Source organism: Hirundo rustica, chromosome 3, assembly GCF_015227805.2.
Source record: "Hirundo rustica isolate bHirRus1 chromosome 3, bHirRus1.pri.v3, whole genome shotgun sequence".
NCBI classification, from domain to species: domain Eukaryota; kingdom Metazoa; phylum Chordata; class Aves; order Passeriformes; family Hirundinidae; genus Hirundo; species Hirundo rustica.
In genome coordinates, this window is record NC_053452.1 from 84057409 (window position 1) to 84072881 (window position 15473).

At 38.1% G+C, this 15473-nt stretch overlaps 1 protein-coding gene across 3 annotated transcripts in view; it reads left to right on the forward strand.

The window, feature by feature from the left end:
• HTR1B (5-hydroxytryptamine receptor 1B) overlaps positions 1 to 15473 on the forward strand; it is a 55576-nt gene that overhangs the window by 36545 nt on the left and 3558 nt on the right. Inside the window, exons 1-4 of one of the 3 annotated variants that reach the window (XR_005699885.2) lie at positions 24 to 116; positions 1928 to 4476; positions 10873 to 11006; positions 12482 to 13088. The gene's annotated coding sequence lies outside the window, so the exon portion shown is untranslated. Of the gene's footprint in view, positions 1 to 23; positions 117 to 1927; positions 4477 to 10872; positions 11007 to 12481; positions 13089 to 15473 lie in introns of those variants that run through there. The other 2 variants (XM_040057939.2, XM_040057941.2) reach the window with 2 other exon arrangements.

Genomic DNA, 15473 nt, shown 5'->3' on the forward strand with positions numbered 1-15473 from the left:
CTTGGGTTAGGTTGACATTTTCTTCAAACTAAGACCAGTGGCCTGATATTGCCAACCGTTAGCGAAGACAAGCTGTGAAAAAAGAAATTGGAAGTGATTAGCAGGCTTGGGGACAGGTAAGGACTGCAATTCTGGGCCTTCTTAGTCTTTACTTTTATTTTTTAATCACCTTTGAACTTGATTTGATACCAGGTCTACATCAGCCTGGTGGCTTAACCACATCTTATCCTCTTCCGTATTCAAATTGCAGAGGCTATTAGAAAGTCTGGTGCACTGAAGTTTAAAATACCTTGAATATGTACTAGCCTACTTCTCAGAAAAGTGGCTGCTAGATCTGCCGAGGCTTTTTGTCAAAAACAAGCATCAAATGGCAGAGAAAATTCAGAATAGAAAATTTTATTTCATGTCTAGAATAAAAGGAAGAGCTGAAGATGGACAGCAGCACACTTAGGTAACGCAAAAGGAGAACAAAATAAAACTGATAGATGAATGTGGTTTTCTGTTCATTGTGTGGACTGATGAAGTTTCTTTTGACAGAGACTCCTTGTTTTAGTGGACATCAGCTACTCAAGCTCATACGATGTCAGGGCTTTCAAAGAAGCAGAATGTATCAGACAAAACTTTTAGACTGGACATGTACTGAACCTGCAGCCATCTGCTTGTGTAGACATAACCTTTCTCACCAGAAAGCATTTTGTCTTCCCTAATTTACATTAATTATGCAGGTTTTGGTTATGTATGGCAATCAATGACCCAGCCTTGCCCAGCACCAGGCACGACTGTTGCAAAAGTATCCAAGAAAAAAAAGCTACTTGCTAAAATCTGAAGCTTTTAACAAATCTTATTTTACAGAAATATTTTTGCAGGAGGAAGTTCACAAAAGGGGTCGTATTATTTTTAAGAAAAAGAGCAATTGTGTCAGTAAATGCTGGCTACAAGGGAAGAGCTCAAAGGGGTGTTGGATTCAAAGTGTGATACTTGTGGAAGGAATAGTGGAAGTGTTTAAACTGAAATAGAAAGCACAAAAGCTGTGGGGGAAGTAGTGGGGACCTCCAAGATTGTAGAGGGATGGGAGTCCAAGATTGGATGCTTGCCAAAAAGGGGTGTGGTTGGGGTTCAGGCTGCCATATCACTGTGTTTACACTCACCCTTTAAACCGCAATTTGCAACACAAAAGTCATTAAGCAAACTAGGGAAAACAACTCCCTATGTGCTAGCAGCTTCAAAATGATGGTGATTTAAAGAGAAAGAGAGGATGGTAGAGAGGGTTATGTTTTGTAAAAGGATCATGGGAAAGAGAAAGGAAAAGGCATTTTAATCTTTGTTTCATGAATGATTGACCAGTAGTAGGAAGGAGGATTAAGAAATCCCACAGTGTCCCCTACTTTTAACAAGAGTACCCCAAGCACTCATGTGCAGCACCATTAACTCCTAAAAAAGCATATATCTTTCAGTGCAATGGCAAAAAGAGATTCAGGGAGTCTTTCAGTTTGCAAATGAAGACAACCCATCCCAGCCATCTACTTATGGGTGTTATGATTTCAGACACAGATGTCTGAGCTCTCTTCAGAGTCAGCAGGGAGAGCCTAGGGAGTGAGACTCGACCTCAGGCTGGGCAGAGTCACTTACTAGACCAGTTGGTTTTCTAGGAGACTGGCTTTTTATGGGACACTGGACACCTAATTTGCTTGTAGACAAAAATTAAGAATCTGAATGATTCTCAATGTAAAAACTGCATTATCAAGTTAGACTTAAGATATCTATTTCTTGAGGGATGTTGAAATCTGTCAGAATGTCTATAATACTTATCAAATGCAGGAAAACAAGAGCTACACTAGTCTCCAAGTTAATTTAATAGTGCTTTCTTTGCACAATGCTGTCCTGCACCAGCAACTCATATATTTTGTATCTGAACTTTTCTGAACAGGAACTACTGTGTATAGGCAAAAGAAGTCTCCTTCAGAGACAGGAATACCTGTCCTGAAGATTTGCAGACCCTCTTCCACTCTTTACCACTTTTACTAAACCTGTCACAAGCTGGACACACTCATCGAGACAGTCCCTGTAGTCGAGTCCTTGGCCCTTGTAACCAGCAAGAGCTGAAAAAAGAATTACCAGAGATAAACCTGCTGAGTCCTTTCAATGTGTAAGAATCTGTTTTTCTTGGATTGTATGTAGGGCAGTCAGCCTGAGAGGGTCCTCAGAAACCCACACTGATAGTTTCCAATACTCAGCATCTCCTGTACCACGGAACTGCTGAAGGTGTATCAGCCAAGATACAACAATTAAAAAATTTCAGGAATGGCCAAGGAACCAACAACTGAGCATCAGGCACTGAATATCCTTTGGAAAGCACATCCTTTTTAGTTCACAGGTGGTGTGAGGAAGAACAATTGACTTGAAAATTACAGCAGTTCTGCAATTTCTTCAAATTGACATAAATCAAGGAATAACTACTTAGAATAACCAACTCCTTACACTAGGACATGATCAGAACTAGAAAATTATATTGAAGCTGGGAAGATGAAGAGATGTTTGGATATGCTGAGATCACACTTTTCAGCTGTAAGCACAGGAGTGCACATTTTAACAATGGAGCAGATGCTTCCAATTATCTGCAATAAGGAGAAGGGACACTTGAAAAATCTGGCTGGTATTAGGTGGCTGTCAGAAGGCTCTTGGGTAAGAAGAAAAGGATGCAAAGTTCAGCAAAATAATTTTACTTTCATAACACATTAATTTTAAGGCTGCTCTACAAGTTGAAAAACTTGTGTGTATTCTGATGACTAAAAGCAAAACAATCAAACTGGAAATTTTAATGTAGAGTGTTTTCCTATTTTAAACCATGACAAACTTTACTCATGAAATATTTCCTTTGATGTTCTATAATCTTAATCAATTTTAAATAGATTTACATGTTTAACTGTGCTTACTGCTTGCTCATGTAGTGCTTATAAATGAACTGAAAATAAGATTCCCATAGAAAGAGACAACTTGTAAAATACAGAACTGTACAACATAAAAGAGAAGAAATGTTACAACATAGAAGAAATATAAATGTAGCCTTTTTATTCACTCATTTGCAATTACTGCATGTCACATCCTGGGGCATGTTTTTGATTTGTTATGTATTTAGCAGGGTGATGTTCAGGAAGGCTGAACTGCCTGCCCAAACCATGCATGTGCTGACAGGCAAATTCATGTCTTGTCATTTGTTCCTTGGTCTGTACTAACTCAGGCTGCCTGCGCTCTCTGCTGAAGGCATGACTGTTTTTTTTCTCCTGAGCCTCATGAAAAAGACAAGAACCATGGACAATCCTTCTCTCCAGTGTGTCAAGCCTGTGTTCCAGACACACCTTCACACTTCCCCTCCACTCTGATAGCTGGGCTATCACAATCTTGTCCACATGGCACACCAATGAGTGAGGTGCTACCAGAAGACACAATGGTAATTGCAGACATGCTTTGGGTAAGGGTGCCCTGAACGAACCAACATCAAGCTCAGGATCTCCCCACATTCACTTGTGCAGCCGAGCGCTTTGACCACATCAGCAGCATGAGCCAAATGATCCAACAATGAAACCACAGTTGTGAGTTTGTTCTCCTGGGCAATCCCAAATGTGTTTTTGTTTGTGAGTTCCAGCACTCTTCTTTCTTCTTTGATTATCTGGGGAACTGGGGGAAAGTCAATAAAATTTGTGGTTTTAGCTTTGTTTCTTTTAAAATGCATCCATCTTGGCTGTAGAGAAAAAATGTTATTTCAACTTGCCCCCACAAAAATTATGAGAAAAACACATAATAGATAAATTTCATCATATACCTTTTAAACTCATTGACAATTGAGATAATATTTTGCTGGTAAAATAAATAATACCTTTTTAAAAGGTCCTCTCTCACTCCACTGGTTTTAGAAGTGATTGCTAATTTATATGAAGGACTTGCACACAGCAGAGCTTATCCACACTTCAGATGCACCTAAAAATCCTGGAGGAAAGTGCTCTTTTCTTGGCAGTTAGTGCAAAACCTCAAAAACAAATAACTGAAATTTATTTGAAAATCATTATTTTGGATTATATGCACTCAGTACTCTGTTTATGGCAACACATAATAATCAGGTGTTTTATCTAAAATTTTGTCTACATAAAGGAGTGTTGAAATTGATTTAAGGTAACACATTCTTCATTCAGCAAACTTCTTAATGATTACTTTGGTTCAGATAATTGTTCTTACTCTTGGTGTTCTGCTAAGTTCCCCAGATGATTTGACATTGGCCTTTCCTGGATAATTTGTGGTGCTCTGAAGAAAGAGTGGATAATTAATTCTACATTGCAATTAGATGCCTCATTTCATTCTTCCTCAAGAACCACAGGAAGCTGCTCTACACTGATAGTGAGTTAAAGAAATTCTGAGCAGCTGGATATCACCTCTTCCTCTTTGAGCTACTCATCTGATCCACTTTGGGCAACCCAAGGAAAGGTAATTGCTTGCTTATTTGGATGAAGTCTCGTAGGTTATTATTATGACTTCACTGCTTGGTATCAATGTCATTTTATAAATTTTATAAAGAAAGTGAGTCCAAGTCAGTATATTGGGTACACCATGAACAAGTAAGGTCTTATGCCCTCATTTACCTGCCTGGAAAAAAAGACAAGGAGTTCAAGGAAGGAAATCCAAAAGGGTATGATTAAAAGTGTTTAAGGCTTCCTGAAAAACTTTGGAATAGGTTTTTCAAACATGTCTTGGTGTTTGAAGTTTGTTGAGCAAAACAAAGTTCAAGAATGACTACAGCAGAAGGCCAGACACGCATGGTCTTCTCAAAATGCTGCCAGTATTCTGCTCTGGTTTTTGGGCTTTAAGCACCAGTATCTTCTGCCTCAGCATTATACACATCAATTTTTCCCTAAATATTGTATCTCAAGAAGTTAAAAATAACAAAATATGTGAAAACTGAGAGAAAAATGAAAATATAATCAATAATTTTTTAACTTAATTTTCAATTAAATTTTAATTATGTTGTAATATAATACCAAGCGTACAAGGAGCACTTGAAGTTGAATTTATAGGTCTTTAATGGCTTTTTAGAAATCCTGGAGTATCTGAGACACCTGCACATAATTTGCCAGATAATATATGACCTATGTGAGACTTCCATCTTTCTGGAAGAAGGAAGTAGGAAGGATGTCTTAATATTATGCTAAATATAATTTTGACTAGTAAATTTCACCCCTTTTGTCTAGGATTACATTTGGAAGGCAGCTACAGATAAAGCTTTTCTGTGTATCTGTTCTTGTCTGATTTCTACCATACAAAGCTGCTAAGTAGCTTTACTGATATAGGTTAGTAAAACAGTGGAAACAGAAGTAATGTATTTTCATTTTCCTAACTGGCAGGAAGCACATTACCTTCTGAAATTCTGCATAGGTGTATTGTATAGTTAATATACTTTAATGGCAATTCTCTGCATTAAATACAGGTACTGATAGGTTCACTATATAAGTAAAGGTAATTTTAATCAGCTGGATGCAAACCACATCTACTATCATGTGACACAAAAAAAGAAAAGGCTAGGGAGGATCCAGCTGCGACTTCTCAACCAAAATGCCAGTTATGTGGAGACTGTAACCATCTTATTTTTCCAGGACAAAGCCAAAATAAACCAGGAGATGAAAAATGTAACATTAGGGATATAATATGGTATGCAAGTTCATAAAGAACTCCATTTTTTTTTTAGCCTGAAGAGGAGAAGACTGAGAGGGGATCTTATCAATTTATACAAGTATTTGAAGGGAGGGTGCCCAGAGGATGTAGCCAGGCTCTTCTCAATGGTTCCAGCAATAAGAGTGAGAGACTAGGGGCAGAAACTGGAACATGGTGAGTTCCACCCAAACATGAGGAAGAACTTTACTGTGTAGGTGACTGAGCACTGGAACAGGTTGCTCGGAGATATTGTGGAGTCTCCTTCTCCGGAGACATCCAAAAGCCATCTGGACATAATTCTGAGTATGGTGCTCTGGGGCACCCTGCTTGAGCAGGGATATTGGACCAGGTGAACTCCGGTGGTCTTTCCAACCTCACCTATCCTGTGATTCAGTATGTGATATACATTTGGCATTCAGATTACACAGTTAATTATGTCAGTGTGCTTTTTTTAAAATGACATGCTGAGTATGTCCCAGGTAGAGGGATATGGGAAAGAGCACATAATAGTATATTTACATCTTTTGAAGAACTTCAGCGTTTCGAAAGCCAATTCAATCTAATGCAAGTGTTTCACTGTGGATTGCCAAAATGTTTGCATCAAATATGTATCAACCAAATTGGTAAGAGAAACATTATTCTCCTACAAATTTTGCCACAAGAAAAACATCATAAATCCATATCAAAGCTAAGAAATAAATATCTGAATTTAAATAGATTTGAGAAGCCAGAAGTAACAGAAAATAAAAAATTGGCAACTGAACAGATTCCTTCTGACTTAAGTGCAAGTGAAACAGTGCAAATTGACAGGCAAGTTTTGGACAATATACCCTTGTTTCTCCATTGAGTAACTCAAGGAAAGGAAGTGTTGAGATCCGTTTTCCAACTTCTGGGTTTGACTGCTAAATATTACTAAAACTAAAATACTTTCTGAACCTAATGTTCATATTCAAGTGGAGGGATCACTTCTATCACACAGGAGACAGGGTAAAGAACAGTAAATACTGTTGAGAAGAGGCCTGGGGCAGATCATAGCACAGCTTCCTACATCAAATTGTCAAACTCAATAGAAATTAAAGACATATATGCAGTGCTATCCAAATGTAGGGTTTAAAAAACATTTTTTTTTAAGAAAATTTGTTTTCCTAAAGCCATATGAAAAAAACACCCTGACTTCTGGCAGTGCCTGAGGACCAAGATGTATTTTGGGTAAGATATGATGAAACTAACAGTAGCATGAAAACATCAAGAGACAAACTAAAAGTTGATTTCTGAGATGTAGCAGCCATTTGTATTAATCATTTTCTTAGTGTGCACACATCTTCAGGGTGCAGATTAATATCCTGTGTGAAGCATCTGGCCATCCCAAAGACTCCCTGGGAAGTTCTTGCTGCAGAATTGGTCAAATTATACAATATAAAATACTTGAAAATAGTAGAAAGTGTTCCTTCAGCTATTGAAATGATTGTGTAGGGCAATCTTATGCAGATAGAATATCTAGGATATGCTTCTTATTTAGTTTAAGGTACTCAGTGATGGATCGTGCTCATGCTGGAGCAGTCACTCAGGACCGTGGTTCAGCTGACTATAACAACTGAACAGAACAGCATTGTGGGGAATGTCTCCTGATCCAGTTGAAGGTGCTGCTGGAAGGACCCTTGCAACAGAGACTCTCATTACCACCCAGACTGCAACCAGCCTGCTTGTTTATGAAGTCTGTTTTCCCCACCCAGTGCCAAAATCTATCAGTGTCTTTGCTTCTCTGCACTTCTTCTCCAACTGCAAGTCAGTGTCAGTCTAAGCCTAGATTGTGTAAAATATCAGCTAAATGTGAACAGGCTGCCTCAGCCTGAGAGAAGTGCAGTTGTGTTAATAAGGTGCTTTCCCTGGGCTTATGGTATTGCTCAGGCAGGAGAACAGACCTGGGGGAGTACTATGCTAACACAATTAAAGCACTTCTAACATCTGTGCTGGTTGCTTAGTGGTAGCCTGAGAATTTTTTCAATACAGTCGTTCTCCCTGAGACATTAGAAAAGTAGGGCTTCTTTTTCTTGCTTTGCAGGAATTTTTCCTTTCTTTTTGCTCATAGATTTTTACTGCTTTGGCTTCAAAGAAGCAGGACTACAAGGGCAAAAGATGAGAGCAGATTTAGTCTATCTAAATTACCTTCATTCTTTTTCTTCCCTATAAGGCAATTATTATCTTCTTAACACCATCTCAAAAATATCAAGTGATTTGTCTTTAAAAACCCCTCTTTACATAAAAGCATAAAGATAGAAAGGTTTATCAGTTTTGGTGAAATTAAACTCTTATATTTCAATTATTTTTATTGATGTATTTCTTATAATTCTATATCTTTAACTCCATATTACTCGTGGCAGTATCTTGCCAAAAAAAGCAGGCCAAGACCTCTGTGTCTAAAGACAGGAATCTTGGTTCATTTAGTGCAGTGATAGGTTTGGATAAAGACTGTTTATTCTTTGGAGCCAAATTCTTCTATTAAATTTAAGACTGCAGGATGCTAGGATAGGGGTTGGTTATAAGGACCACTGGTGAACATCTTTCTGTGTTATTATCATTAATGTCAGTTCTGTGTTTAACTCCTATGTAAACTTGCAATGAGTGAGAAGGGACAATCCTATTTTATATGTTTTGCATATAAACAGTTTTGAAACCCTAACCTTGGTTGTAACTCCTAGATAGAATTGGAATCACATAAAAATGAGTAAGGAAGACAAAAATACAACAGCAATTAGGGCAAATGACTATGCCTTACTTTAGATCTCCAAGAGGGTGTTATATCCCTGCCTCTGTTACAGCACTGTACCTTATGCCATTTATTGAATACCCTTCTTTAACAAAGGGGAGAAAAGTTCCACATGTTATGACTATATTCTAAGTGATCTTCAGTTCCACGACAGTGCTTTCTTATATAAGAAAGTAATTTCTTGTCTGGATTCATAAAAGAAGAACAAAATAGCCTGCCTGTTTTCTATCTTCAGTAGATTTTCCAAAAATAGCCTTGAGTTACTCAGATCAGAGTCCCTAACCTGCTCTTTCTCACTAAATAAAGAGCATGATCAAAAGGGAATGGGAAGAGTCTCTTACCATATTGGATAAAAATTTTGTAGTCAGGTAGCAAGTTGCTCTATCCAACTGGAAAGATATGACTAAAAAGGAAAATAGAAATTGGGGTGAAAGATATTGGGGTCCTCACCCTTGAGGACCTGGTCTGTATGGAAAAGCCTGGCAGTGGGGCATCTTTTCTTAAAGACTTTAGGCTTATGCAATTGCTACGCAAAAGGAAAAGGCTTGAAATTTAAAAAAAAAAAAAAAAAAAAAACAAAAAAAAACAAAAAAAAAAAAAAGACAGCACAAACCAAAGGCAGCCAATAGGTTCATGAATCAGAAACTTTATGGCAAGTTTCACTCAGAGAAGGTGGGTGCTGACGAGCTTCATTTATCCGTGGCTCTGGGGAGCTTCCAGCTCCTTGCAAGACCAGGATGCGTACAGAGAAGGAGAACAGGGTGGAACTCCCTTTATCCAGGATTGTAAAGATTTTCCAGGTGCCTGTAGGACCCTGATAGTGTACAGACTGGGACTGTGTGTGTTTTCTTATCCTTAAGTCAATACCCTTTCAGAAACTTGTAACATTCTTCAATGGAAAGTCAGAGGAGGTAGAGGATAAAAGAGTGACACAGTCTGGTTTCACCCTGTCTAGGCACCCAGATGTATCAGACACGAGAAGCAACAAAGGAGGAGCAGCCACTGATGCCGTAGGCATCAGTTCCTGCCAGCCCAGGCAGCCATCCTGGGCCTCCCTTGTCACCCATGCCCCCTGTGACACAGCCACCACCAGCATTCTACCTGCAGTGACTCAGCCGTGGCATCAAAGGGGTTGGTGTCTGGAATTAGTGCTGCATCACTGTGACATGGCTATTATTTTTCACTGTTCAAGAGAAAAAAAAAAAATTGATGAATAATCATTATAGTAAGGTCTTGGCAACTAGTAATACTAGGGAGGAAAATAAAGTAGCTGTAGCAGAAATGTAAAGGACAGCAGTTCAATGAAGGTGGAAAGAGAATTAAAAGAAGCAAGTCCTACCTACTGCTCACTTTTGAAGATTTATGGGGCACTTGCTGCTGAGATTTGTAGGTTTGAAGACTAAATGTTGGAAGAATGATGCTTGTCAGGTTGACTGAAGGTAATATTTTACAGTTTTCAAATTAAAGACGTGTCCAACACCAAACCTCTGCCTATGAGAGGATGACACTGCTGAGGGGGTTTCATCATGTAATTTCATTTCTTTCCCAGAAATGCACCAATGATTTTGTCAGAGACTCTCATCTTTAGGCATCACTACATACTTCAGTGGGACACTACAATGAAATACATGAATTAGCTTCCATCTACTCGATTCAGTGCAGGACATTACATTATCTAATTGACAGGACAAGAGGCAATGAGTATAAACTGCAATAGGAGATTTAATCTAAAAAAAGGAAACCCTTTTGCACTGTGAGAGTGACTGATCACGAGAACAAGTTGCACAGAGCGGTTTTTCTATCCTTGGAGATAATCAAAAGCCAGCTGGTCATGGTACTGGGAAACCTGCTCTAAGTGAACCTGCTTGAGAAGGGGGTTGGACCAATGAACTCCAGAGGTCCCTTCCAACCTCAACTGTTTAGTTATTCTGTGGTCTTTGGTGCATGAAAACAATTTCTTTCCCCATATGTAATTCTTCCTTAATTGTTTAAGTAAAATGGGAGCAAGGAAAAATGATTATATACAGACCTGTGAGATGACCTTTAAGTAATCAAATTCAATCGCAAACTATAATAAACTTCCAGCAAAATATGACACATCCTTTAAATACTTCAACTTCTGTGTTTGCCAACTGTACCTACTGTTGACATTCAGCGGCAGGCAAGCAAGGAAGTGGTTGGAAATTACAGGATCCTGTTGGTTAGAGATAGGATAGAGGAATATTTAAAACATAAAAACTCTCAGACACTCTCAAGGATGCAGTATCCACTCAGCTGGTGTGTAGAATATTTCTAGTTTGTCTCTATGCCCTTCCTTGCTGTGTTTAACATTGACCTGAGGGCAGACATTGTTGGCACGTTTATCCCAGCTTCTCCTTTCATCACTGTTTTGTATCCTTTGATTCTAGGATGCCTCGTCTATGGACTATACTTTGTACATTCTACACTTGACAAGGCCGAAAAATGCATAAAGAAAATAATTTGTTGCTGTTGGCTACCATGTAATGGTTACACAGTTGATCCTGAGAGCTCATGAGGTCAGGTAAGAAAGCATGGTGATCCCCTTCCAACGGCTGTGATGAATTTGTGATAATCACTACCTTGTCAGACCATTGTCAGTGGCAACATAAAATAATCAGGTGTTTTATCTCCCAGAAGGCATCACGCACTTCCATTTTGTGTTTTGGTCAGGTTTTATTTGTTTGATTTTCGTCAGGATGGGGAAGGACAACTTTTAAAAAAAGCCAACCAAAATAGAAATGTGAGAGCAAGCACCATTCAGTGCGTTACTGCCATTCCTGAGTTGCTTCAGTTGTGTTAACTTTATCTGTTGCTGGCATATGCAAACGGTCCCTGGGAATGTGGTTGCTGCTAAGGAAGCAAGGGTTTTGTAAAAATAGTCACAGTAGTAATAAAATATGGTAGATGTCTTCAAAGGTGCAGAAAAATTTGTTTCCGCTATTCAGAGAAATTTATGGTCCTGTGGAGTCAATTGCTGCAGAGTTGTACTGATTTGAGAGAATTTTAAACCTTCCTTATCACTGTACAAAAAAGGTAATAAAGTTTCCAGAAGGGGAAGGGTGGGACAGGATATAAACAAGAACAAGGCACAACAGAAACCACAGAAACCTACTGAACAAAGTATTGGTCTGTTTATTTTGGCTTTAATTGTATTCTTATTTTCCCTCCAATCTATGGATGATCTGGCTGTCGGGATAGTTTGAAAGGACTGGCATGGTTATGTCACCAAAGGCTGTGACCTGCTTCAATCCTCCCTCCTTCCAGTCTTCAGAAACTGGTGCTCTTTCAAAAGGAAATGGAAGAGAAATGGGCCTGTCAAAATTTAATGATGCAGAAAACAATAGAGAAAACCTGTTTTAATTTGATAGTCTTTGTATTTTACACGGAAATACAAAAAGGCAAAAGGGATTTAAAAGATCACCTTTAAGGCATACAGTTCTAAGGTTTCAATAAACACATTGAAAAACAAACTCTTTGATTATTTTTCTAGCTCCCAGAGAACCAGCAGTAAAGTCATGAGTACCATTATAAGATGTGAGTAAGAAGCAGCACCCAAGGAAATGAAAAAAATATTAGAATTGTTATTATCTATGCTTACAATAGAAGTATTGCATAGTAGATAAGAACACTAGAAGGATGCTTTTTTCGTATCTTGCATTATATCTTTCTGAACAAAACCCCTCTGTAGACAACAGAAGCTTCTTCTAATAACAAAAATGTTGGCTGAAATGAAATTCTTGACATACCAATCATTCTCAGCAGCAAAGCCATTTTTCATATAAAACATGCTTTGGAGTAGCCTATAATGAAGGTCTCAAACCAACTCATGTAGCTTATTTTCTCAGGGATGGGAGTATTTAACCAAATTTAATAGAAAATCTACCACAGAGGCACTACAAATGTGTCCTGCCAAATCAGATTATGTATTTTTAAAGGACAAAAGGGTTCACGCTTCCTTCAAACCAACTCAAACTATTTTTTTTTTTTTTTTTTTAGCTAAAATGGATGATGGTTTTGATTAAAATGAATTGCCCACTGTGAAAACTCCTCCCACTGCACCACAATCAAGGAGAAAGTTTCCAAAATAAACAGGCTTCAGACCAAATGCTGCGAAAGGAGAAACCTTTTTCTGCTATAGCTACAGCTTCTCTCTCACTCTAAAGGAACACTTATAGGCTAACATAACACAGTTGAATAACTCCTTATATAATCTGTTATCTCGTTCTCTGAATTCATTTGCTATTATAACTTAATGGGAAATTTAAAGTGATAATTCAGGAGTGAATTTTCTAAGGTTTTCATTTTAGCAATGCTAATAGTGAATTTGGTGCATGTTCTTTGGAATGTCCTCAAGGTACTGCTTTGCAAGAATACAGTCTGCTCATCTGTGTTGGAGCTAAATTGTAACATAAACCGGAAGTTGCCAGCAAGTGTAAAAGGCCATATTAAGGATCATGCCATTACGTAAAGAAAATCATCAATGGATGGGTTCCCACCCTTTTTTAGGAGGAAAGAAGGAAGGGAGGAAGGAAAGGAGGGAGGGAGAAAGAAAGAGAGAAGGAGAGAAAGAGAGAGAGAGAGAAAGAGAGTGAGAAAGAGAGAAAGAGAGAGAGAGAGAAGAGAGTGAGAAAGAGAGAAAGCGAGAGAGAGAAGAAAGAGAGAGAAAGCGAGAGAAGAAAGGAAAGAAAGAAAGAAAGAAAGAAAGAAAGAAGAAAGAAAGACAGAAGAAAACGAAGAAATGACAGAAAAAATCAAACGAACACCCCCCTACCGGCAGCCGGCAGTCCTACGCAGAAATACGCACTAACCTAATCCACATCAAAACTAATAACGACGACAGAAGAAAGAAAGAAAGAAAGAAAGAAAGAAAGAAAGAAAGAAAGAAAGAGGATTAACCCCAACAAATAAAAAACCTGGTTTGATTTCTACACAGATAAATAGAATCCCAGACTACACCTCAGATAGCGCCTAAAAATTCACAAGAAAAGTTGACCTATATATTCACCAGCCGCCCTGGTGCCGCACAGAGTGATCTTTAGGTTCATCCTAATTTTCTGCCAGTGGGTGCTTCAGGAAACACTTGAAAACAGGAAAAGGAAAGTAGAAAATAGGAGTGGAAGGCTTTTTGACTTTTCAGCTAGCTCAGTGTTTTTTCAAAGAGACAGAAATTAATTCCATTTACCTCATATTAAAAAGTAAATCAAATTTTCTATATTTCTTGAAAAAAGAAAGATTTTAGCTTTTAAACTCTAGCTTTGTTGTATACTTTGTCTCTCAGAGAAAGAATACCTCTGTGTTGCCTTTCTAGACACTTCAGCATTCCTCTGGAGGGAGAGAAATCAGTAAAGACATAAAGAAAACTGCCCTATAGCTCGAGGCTGTAAGGCACACCAGGAGACAACATTGACAGGCAGTGCAGTGCACACAAGAGTAGCTGCAAGCCTCCTGACTCCACAGCATTCAGGAAGCTGTATTTGTCTCATAAAGCAACATTTAAAGTGATCTTTCCCCGGCCTGTGTTAAATACTAAAAATGCCATTAAGACAAAGTCATGGGCCTTTTAAAGACTGGGAACTTGTGCCGGTTGTAATGATCGTGCCTGACTAGTAGATTGGGGTATATAGGAAGGGCGTCAGGAAAGAGTGGCAAAATAAGCAGAGGGTTATGCAGTATAAATCCACACAAAAAAACCCCCTAAAATTTTAAGCAATTTAAAAGGAAAAATTGCTTTGTGTCACATTGCACTTGCATTTTATGCTGGAAAATAAAACAGGTCTCTGAAACACAACAGTTGGCTGCAGCAGCAAGTTCTTTCTGAGCTGAGGAAAAGAGCCAGATGTCTTATAGACAGGCAAACAGCTGCTCTCCAGGCATTTGATTGCTATTTTATATCCAATATCTAGCTCAAATGTGCCACACAGCTCCCATTTATTTATGTCTCATGGCTCATATTTACAGGTTAGAATCTGACTTTTTCAGGTATTGTTACAAATTTGTGTTCAAGACTTCTTCACCTGCCCTGTTTTACATTCCATCTGGCCTCCTAAACCAGAGAAAAAAACAATTATGTTTGCCTATTTAATAAAATGTGTAACTCAAGTTCTTATTTATCATTATCTAACATATTGCTTCTTATTGGGTTTGGCTATTTGCAACCTGTTTCAAAATATAAAAATATCTCAGTGTAGCTTTTTTCCTTCAGCAAGTTTGTTCAGTCCCATACACCATATCCATTTATTAACTATTCTTCTAGTTTGAAAAATGCACAGAAAGACATTGGGAAGAAAAATAAAAGTGGAAGGTTCAAGCCCATTGCACAAATTGCTATGTTGGCCCTAGGTGGCAGGTTCATTATATGGACTTCATCTCAGAGGACCAGCCTGGTAGGCTGTAGACTTTCAGAGGTCATGAAGGTTTGGGCGAGTGTGCTGCTTTTGAACACCTTCTGAAACAATAACTAGATTTTCACAGTTGTGAAAAATGTATAGATTTCCTCAAAGTCTTTCATAAAGTTACTGAATGTTTCTGAATGTTTCTGATTGTCCTTCTAAAAGAAAACATCAAAAGGAGGAAGAAAATGGTATTAAAACATCTGCTTGTTTTGGAAATTCTGGTTTATAAGCATCTTTCAGATATACTAACAGCACAATTTGACAGTACCCTAAATTTCAGGGTCACATGAAACCAATTTATGATAGCACTTGTTCTCATCTGCCCACCAATCTGTCATCTCTGATTAATTTAACATCCTAACCTCTTAAGCAGCTTCCAAATGCTTCCAGATTTAAAATGATAATAATAAGACAAATTTAGAGGAGTAGTTTGCTATAAAATATATTTCTCTGTTTTCTTATCAAATATATGTTTTTTCCCAAAGTCATCACGTCTTGAGGACTTGAAATGGAGGATTTAATGTGATCTATTAATGTTAAATCCATTTTTAAGGCCCTATTTTGTTAGAACTTAGAAGCTAAATCCATTCCTGACT